The 9,364-nt window shown below is 39.5% G+C and overlaps 1 protein-coding gene across 1 annotated transcript in view; it reads left to right on the top strand.

Annotated features, from left to right (window-relative positions):
• Window positions 1-580: 580 nt before the first annotated feature.
• The window catches only part of IKZF3 (IKAROS family zinc finger 3), a 61,440-nt gene continuing 52,656 nt past the window's right edge, over window positions 581-9,364 (top strand). The window contains exons 1-2 of the mRNA XM_060133302.1: window positions 581-629; window positions 3,008-3,109. The gene's annotated coding sequence lies outside the window, so the exon portion shown is untranslated. The remainder of the gene's footprint in view (window positions 630-3,007; window positions 3,110-9,364) is intronic.

Below are 9,364 nucleotides of genomic sequence, written 5' to 3'. Positions count from 1 at the left end.
GAGAAAAAGAATACATATATATAGGAAGACGACAATACAAAATATCACTGACTTCTCATCAGAAACAACAGAGGATAGAAGATAGTGGAATGCCATCTTTAAAGTGCCAGAAGAAAACTGTCAACCCATAATTCTATGTCAAGTAAAAACAACCTTTAAACTTGAAGGCAAAATAGAGATATTTCCAAATAAATGAAAACTAAGAAAAGTTGTCATTCATACAGCTGCCCTACTAGAAATGCTAAAGGAAGCTCTTTAGACTGAAGAGAGACAATACCAGAAAGGAACTCAGGTCTTTATGAAAAACTGAAAAGCACCAGAAATGGTAAGTATGTGGGTAAATACAAAGTACTAATTTGTTCCACTTAATCTCTTTAAAGTATAATTGCTGCATGGATTCCTTTTATTCTCCTTGAGGCATATTTTAGGGAGGATATAGAGAAAGAATTAGTCCTGCTCTGAAGAGGAAATCAGCAATTAAGTCTTCCAAAATAGTACCCTTATTAAATTTAGAGTGCTCAAATCTGAAAAAATTTACTCTAAGTAGCTAATATTTGTAATCCTTTTCTTTTCAGATATAAAACCAAATGTGGAACTGAAAAGCACTCAAGAGCAGTCTGTGCCCGCAGGTAACATCAGGTCTTTCCACTCTGATAATATACCGTGACTGAATAGACCAAAGGAAGAGGAATATTCTGATTGCAATAAAAATGCTATGGAAATGTGTTGGGGAAAAAATGTGGTTGTCTCTTCCTGATACAAAAATAACAAATCCATTTAGATCATATAAGTTCTTTGGCATCACAGAGCCAAACCATCTACCTAATGTTAATCACTGGTTTTTTATTTTCTTTTCACATTTCTTCAACTGATTGGTTTGAATAAAGACAGTTTTTGTTGAACAATATAGTAGCTGTTATTTGAACAACTTGTGCTTTTCACTCAGGAACAGTGGTCAGCAAACTTTTTGTAAAGGGCCGGAGAGTAAATATTTTAGACTTTGTGGGCCATATATGGTCTCTGTTGCCTATTCCTCTTTATGTTATTTACAATCCTTTAAAACTGTAAAAACCATTCGTACCTCCTGGGTCCATACAAAAACAGACCATGGCTAGATTTGGCCTCAGGCCACAGTTTGCTGAGCCCTGCTCCAGAATAAACTATAAACATTTAAAGTAATCTATTTCCTAACAATAACTTCTGTGTTTTCTCCATTGATTAACTCACTTTGAATCAAAGCTTTTGCTATATTACAAAATTTACCACTTAAGTGCCTTGTTACATTACTGTGAGTTGTAACCTTATGTTTTTGGGGTTTTGGCTTTTTAAAATTTATTTATTTATTTACTTATTTTTGGCTGCATCGGGTCTTTGTTGCTGCGCGCGGGCTTTCTCTAGCTGCGGCGAGCAGGGGCTACTCTTCGTTGTGGTGTGCGGGCTTCTCATTGCAGAGGCTTCTCTTGCTGTGGAGCACGGGCTCTAGGCACGTGGGCTCGGTAGTTGTGGCACGTGGGCTCAGTAGTTATGGCTTGCGGGCTCTAGAGCGCAGGCTCAGTAGTTGTGGCGCATGGGCTTAGTTGCTCTGTGGCATGTAGGATCTTCCCGGACCAGGGCTTGAACCCGTTTCCCCTGCATTGGCAGGTGGATTCTTAACCACTGCACCACCAGGGAAGCCCTAACCTTATGTTTTAATGGAACCTGTACCTCACATTAGTTGTTCAGGCGTGCACTTTACGTCCGTTATTTCAGGATTGAGAAAAGTAAACTATTTAGAGTCTTACTGTCTAAGAGTGTATGTTATAATATGCAGAAAAGAGAAACTTTACCTATAAATCAAAACCTGAGTCCATGATGACCACATTTTCAGGTCCTCTTAGTCATGGATTTTATGTAATATGTTTCCATTTTACTCCTACATGCCAGTAAAATGTCCTGCTCCATGTGTTCAGTCATGCCTGCAGCTGAAAGGAAGCCCCTGCAGTTTCTAATCACCTCTCTTATTTCAGCCCCTCCTTAGTCCCACAGGATTCAGTGTCTTTATTTGTTGCATGTAATAGATTCTCAGCAAATATTTTATTGAAAATTGGGAAGGAGTTTGATAGCAAGCAGGTATCTTTTCTGTTCATTTCTTTTATCATCTTTTTGTTAAGCTACTATGCTTAAATGTGAAATAATTCCAGCTACGTCATGCCTTCTTCCTTACTTCTAATATTATCAATATTTATTGTACAAAATTATATTTTTGTTAAACTTGATTTTTAGTAAGTTTGCTGTTTATTTAACCATGCTTTTATTATGTCTACTGCCTTTTACATAGGAACTCCCATAACACTTTTTTTTTCCCTTAATCTCATGTCCAAGTCTACATTATAGGCCTGAGTCTTGCATTATAGTTGTGCGTTTGTTTTATCTACATCTGTAAAGTATAAGCTCCTTGAAGACAGGAATTATAACCTATTCATATCTGTAGCCTTGTCAACATTTAGTAAATGTTTGATGAGATACAGGAATTTGGGGGCCAATATGCTTTCCACAGAATCACATTTATAATGTGAACAGAAAGGGAAAATAGGATTTGATACAGAAGCTTACAGGCTTCCTCTCAGGAAAGCATCTTTCCCAAATTGAGTTATGCCAGTAGTTTCAGACTCAGTATTTCTCATCACTATATGTTAATATTTCTTGGTCTTAACTAGCAATAGCATCCTACTGGATATTCTGAGATATACCAAAGGAGAGACAATTTCAATCCAAAGGAACTTGAGTGCATTTTAACTCAGGTGAAAGAAATAGTCAAGAAAATGATGTCTAATGGAAAGGCACATGAACCTTGGGCATCTTTCTAAACCTCAAGAGTTTTCACATATATCTTACTTGGGTGTATGTGAAAGCGATATTGTCTATCTCTAAGGGATTGGGTGAAGCTGAAATAGGAGTCTTACTTAATACATGTTTATAAAAATCCTTTAAAGTTGACTGCATAGTTAAAATTCTTCTTATCTCCTAGAAGGTTCGGTGCTTTTGCATGACTACGATTTAACCAAACCTCATGAAACAGAAAATGTGGATGGTACAGAAGGCCCAGCCAATCAAGATGAAGACATAGGAGGTGAGCCGTAGTGTATAGACCAGAAACTAAAGATATCGTTCAGGCTCAACATGGAGAAGAAATCAGGAAATCTCCGAGGAAAACTTGCATTTGTGGGTTGAGTTGGAAGGAATTCAGTTTTGTTCACTTTACAAATATTTACATTTAATAATTTGCTACAGGATGTCAGCAAACTTTGAGAATTTAAGGTGCTTATTCAGTGTTCAAGTTATACTAACTTCTTTTTTTAAATTTTTTAAAATTAATTTTTATTGGAGTATAGTTGATTTACAATGTTGTGTTAGTTTCTGCTGTACGGCAAAGTGAATCAGTTATACATATACATATATCCACTCTTTTTTAGATTCTTTTCCTATATAGGTCATTACAGATTACTGAGTAGAGTTCCCTGTGTTATACAGTAGCTTCTTATTATCTATTTTATATATAGTAGTGTGTATATGTCAATCCCAATCTCCCAGTTTATCCCTCCCCCCCTTCCTCCTCGGTAACGATAAGTTTGTTTTCTACATTTGTGACTCTATTTCTGTTTTGTAAATAAGTTCATTTGTACCATTCTTTTTTAGGTTCCACATATAAGTGATATCATATGATATTTGTTTTTCTCTGTCTGACTTACTTCACTCAGTATGACAATCTCTAGGCCCATCCATGTTGCTGCAAATGGCATTATTTCATTCATTTTTATGGCTAGTATTCCATTGTATATACGTACCACATCTTTTTTTTTCCTCATCCTTATTGGAGTATAATTGCTCTACAATGCTGTGTTAGTTTCCGCTGCACAACAAAGTGAATCAGCTATTTGTACACATATATCCCCATATCCCCTCCCTCTTGAGCCTCCCTCCTACCCTCCCTATCCCACCCCTCTAGGTCATCACAAAGCATCGAGCTGATCACCCTGTGCTGTGCAGCACCTTCCCACCAGCCATCCATTTTACATTTGGTAGTGCATACACGTCAATGGCATTCTCCCACTTTGTCCCAGCTTCCCCTTCCCCCACTGTGTCCATTCTCTATGTCTGCATCTCCATTCCTGCCCTACCACTAGGTTCATCAGTACCTTTTTTTAGATTCCACATACATTCGTCAGCATATGGTATTTTTCTCTTTCTGACTTACTTCACTCTGTATGACAGACTCTAGGTCCATCCACCTCATTACAAATAACTCAATTTTGTTCTTTTATGGGTGAATAATATTCCATTGTATATATGTGCCACATCTTCTTTATCCATTCATCTGTTGATGGACATTTAGGTCATTTCCATGTCCTGGCTATTGTAAATAATGCTGCAATGAACATTGGGGTGCATGTATCTTTTCGAATTATGATTTTCTCTGGATATATGCCCAGGAGTGGGGTTGCTGGATCATATGGTAGCTCTATTTTTAGTTTTTTAAGGAACCACCATACTGTTCTCCATAGTGACTGTACCAATTAACACTCCCACCAACAGTGTAGGAGGGTTCCCTTTTCTCCACACCCTCTCCAGCATTTATTGTTTGTAGACTTTTTCATGATGGCCATTCTGACCAGTGTGAAGTGGTACTTCATCATAATTTTGATTTGCATTTCTCTAATAATTAGTGATGTTGAGCATCTTTTCATGTGCTTTTTGACCATCTTTATGTCTTCTTTGGAGAAATGTCTATTTCAATCTTCTGCCCATTTTTTGATTGGGTTGTTTGTTGTTTTGGTATTGAGCTGCATGAACTGTTTGTATATTTTGGAGATTAATCTCTTGTAGGTCGCTTCATTTGCAAATATTTTCTCCCATTCTGTGGGTTGTCTTTTTGTATTTCATTTTTTAAATAATATGTTTATTTTACTTCCATCATAAAAGTAATACATGTTCATGATAGAAAATTTGTCTGGGATATTTTCCACCAATTCTCCAATTCTCCAGACACAAACTGGGCATCCAGCAATTCAATTCAATTCAATTCTTATGCTAACTTCTAGAATTAGTGCAGAACCCACAGGTTAAGGGCTCAGTCCCCTAAGACTGCCCTCACTTCAGACACCACTTAAAAGTACCAGGTCCCCAGGTTACCTGAACTTCTGTCCAACTAGACTCCAAATTCGGGATTTCCCACAACCACCCCCGCCCTCAGGTTTGATAATTGCCTAGAATGACTCACAGAACTTAGGAAAGCACTTTACATACTATTACTGGTTTATCATAAAGGACACAACTCAGGAACAGACAAATGGAAGAGGTACATTGGGCAAGCTATGGGATAGGAGGGTGCAGAGCTTCAATGCCCTTTCTGGGCACACCACCTTCTAAGCAGCTTGATGTCTTCACCAGACACTCTCTGAATCTTACAGTTCAAGAGTTTTTATAGAGCTCAATCTCCAGTCCCTTTCCTGGAGGTTGGTGGGTGAAAGTTCCAACCCTCTAATCACTTGGTCTTTCTGGTGACCAACCCATCCTGAGGCTATCTAAGGGCTGCACCCTAAGTCACCTCAGTAGCATAAACTCAGGTGTGATTGAAAGGGGATTGTTATGAATAGCAAAAGACACTCTTATCACTCAGGAAATTTCAAGGGTTTTAGGAACTTTGTACCAGGAACATGGGACAAAGACCAAATGTAGTCTTTGACCATGAATCTCTTATAGCAAATGCATCATAGAAGTCAAAACATACTGGCACATTACTAGAGTCACACTCAGTCATTAATTAGTCCAGTCCATCATCATAGCATATGGAAATGTCTTCTAGGGTGAGACCACTCAGATTTGCAGGCTTCCATTTGATCTTGTCAGGTTCCAAATGCAGGAGTGTCTCAGCAATACATGGCTTCATCTTTTCAAGCATCTGGTATAACTAAGCTAAAACACAATATTATTCCCTTGCTCTGAGTCTCTATTGAGATTGTAATATAATATTGGATTTCCTTCATTGCATAACCCATTGATTCATTCCTTTGCCCTTAACTACTATTCCTCCTTCTCTCCATTTATTTATACTTAAACTTTTCCACCTTTGGAAGGAACTTTAGATTCAGCTACTGTGATGTTCTAGATTTCAGGCAACAATACTAGTCTAGTAAGTGCCTCCCCTTCAGTTCACTTCTATTCATATAGGGTAGAGTTACTTAGGTACGGAACTAGTGGGCTATTTTTACCACCAGACAGTGGCTACTTTCAGTGTTAACCTTGATTTTGCTAAATGGAATGAAGACATAACCTGCCTTATCAGGCCTTTAGGAATTCTGACATAAAGGTTTAAAACTATAGTTACAGTTTCTTGCTTAGAAATCATCCCTGTTTCTTGCACTTGTAGTTGTATCCTTGGTCCTGTGACTACAGGGCATCAGATAGGAAAGAGAAAGTTGAGGTATGCGGAGAAGAAAAAAAAAGTATAGTTATCCTACCAGTGTCCTCTCTCCTTGGAAAGAATCATATAATCATACCATGATCTTCCTCCCATGGAAAAAATTGCATAGTCATACTAGCAGCCTCTCCCCACCGTCTCTTCCCCAGATCCACCAGAAAAACAGAGGAGTCTATCTAGTGGGGACAACACTGCCTTAGCTCCTCTAATGTTGAGTGTGAACACACACTCTTTTTCTTTTTAAATTAATTAATTTATTTATTTTTGGCTGCATTGGGTCTTCGTTGCTGTGCGTGGGCTATCTCTAGTTGCGTTGCTGTGCGTGGGCTTCTCATTGCGGTGGCTTCTCCTGTTGTGGAGCACCGGCTCTAGGCGTGCGGGCTCAGTAGTTGTGGCGCATGGGCTTAGTTGCTCCGTGGCATGTGGGATCTTCTCAGACCAGGGCTCGAACCTGTGTCCCCTGCATCGGCATGCGGATTCTTAACCACTGCGCCACCAGGGAAGTCCCTGAACACACACTCTTGAAGACATATAAACCAACCTTTCATGCCTACGTCTCCCCCTGTTTTAAACAACCAATGTTTCAACTGCTTGTTCCAATTCTCTATGAAACTATTATTCTGAGGAGAATATCTCTCTGCCTACTCATTATTTGATATTATTAGCTGTAAAATGTGTTCCTTGCTCTGAATAAATGTGATTTGGTGGTCCAGATGGGTGCAATATCTTCTGTTCTGGTTCTTTTATAGTAGTTGGACCATTTGCATCTACCACCACGTAAGCAAAGCCCAGTCCAGAGTCAATGCCTATTCTATCAAAACCCATTTGTAGCCCCACTGGGGCTACTGACATTGGTTCAGAGTAATCCACTTGCAAGCTGTGTGTGGGGTCTTCCCCCTGAGGAATCTCCCCCAGAGCCATCTGCACCCTCTGTTTTTCTTGTTGGCATACTGAACAGTTCTTGTTGGCATTTTGAGCCTCAGAGGGTACAAAAGGAATATGTGCAGATTCAGCCCTCTGCACTGCTTTGGTCCCCAAATGTCCACTTACTTCATGGACCCAAGTGGCTGCCTCAAGCTAATACCCCATAATATCCATGGATGATTGGTCATCATCTAATCCTGGAAGGGGTTTCTTCTGTTAGGCATCAACCTGTCCTACTTTAATGTACCCATCGAATTCCCATAGTGATTTCCATAGGGCTATGGTCCATATGGACATCCTTTTAATAGACCAGACTTCCATAGCCCTCTGCTTATTGGTATGGCCAGACCATTGGCCATCACTTATGAGTCAGGTAAAAAAACAAAACATAGAGGCTTTCACTGTTGTTCGATTCTTCCATCCCTGTTAGGTAAACAGCATGTAATTCATCCCACCAAACTGATTTGTTTTTACCTTCTTCAATCAGAGTGGTAGTCTTCCAAACAGGATATTGGCCATTTACCTTGGAACTGCCATCCATAAACCAAGCAGCGTTTTGTTGGTCAGTCAAGAGCTGTTTATAGGGCACTGTCCAAGTGACAATAGAATCCGGCAGCTCCCTACAGTTCAAAAGTCAGTCTTAGGAGAAAAGAGGCTCCCTGCTTGTGAGTATCTCCTGCTTACATTCCCCTTGTAGCACAATCCTGTATAAACCATTGCATTTTATTATGGAACTCTTCTGGGCATTGCCCCCCCATTAGAGCATTTTTCTGACATCTCCTAAGACGTCATGGGTGTTTCAGATATTAAGATTATTTTTTGTCCTGCAATCATAGGGGCAATTTCAATTAATGTCTGATATCAGCCTACTAATTGTCCCTCAAATAGAAACTCTCTATTCCATCCTCCCCATAGTTGTCACTGGGAAGCACTCCCAGGCTTTTGCCGTAAGCCCCAACCTATGTCCTACATAGAGCTATCGCACAGAATTTGTCCGCACCAGCACTCCAGCTTCTCTTCTACACTGTGTGGACTTGGGCAATCTTATCCATCCTCATTTAGCATGTCCAATGAATATCGCTTGAAGGATAGATTTACATGCCTCCTGTTTTACAAAGTAGTTCCCCAGTCAGACACAATACCCATACCCATAATACATTCAGGTAAAAAAGGTACAACCACTTCGCACGTACCAGTTTTCCTCCAAACTTTCACCTTAATCAACCAACCCTTATATTCCTTTTGTAAAAAATTGAAGTATAGGGCTTCCCTGGTGGCGCAGTGGTTGAAAGTCCGCCTGCCGATGCAGGGGACATGGGTTCGTGCCCTGGTCCGGGAAGATCCCACATGCCGCGGAGCAGCTGGGCCCGTGAGCCATGGTCGCTGAGCCTGTGTTCCGCAACAGGAGAGGCCACAACAGTGAGAGGCCCGCGTACCACAAAAGAAAAAAAAAAATTGAAGTATAGTTGATTTACAATGTTCTATTAGTTTCTGGTGTACAGCAAATTGATTCAGTTATACATACATATATTCTTTTTAATGTTCTTTTCCATTTTGATTTGTTACAAAACAGATATTGAATATAGTTCCCTGTGCCATACAGTAGGACTTTGTTGTTTATCTATTTTATATATAGTAGCTTGTATCTGCTAATCCCAAATTCCTAATTTATCCCTCCCCCACCCCCTTTCCCCTTTGATAACCATAAGTTTGTTTTCTATATCTGTGAATCTGTTTCCATTTCATAAATAAGTTCATTTGTGTCATATTTTAGCTTCCACATATAAGTGATATCATATGTATTTGTCTTTCTCTGTCTGACTTCACTTAGTATGACAATCTGTAGGCCCATCCATGTTGCTGCAAATGGCATTATTTCATTCTATTTTATGGCTGAGTAGTATTCCATTGCGTATATATACCACATCTTCTTTGTCCATTCATCTGTTGATGGACATTTAGGTTGCTTCCATGTCTTGGCTA

Source organism: Lagenorhynchus albirostris, chromosome 20, assembly GCF_949774975.1.
Source record: "Lagenorhynchus albirostris chromosome 20, mLagAlb1.1, whole genome shotgun sequence".
Classification (NCBI taxonomy): Eukaryota; Metazoa; Chordata; class Mammalia; order Artiodactyla; family Delphinidae; genus Lagenorhynchus; species Lagenorhynchus albirostris.
Note: the sequence above shows the minus strand (reverse complement) of the source record. Positions and strands in the feature narration are given on the sequence as shown.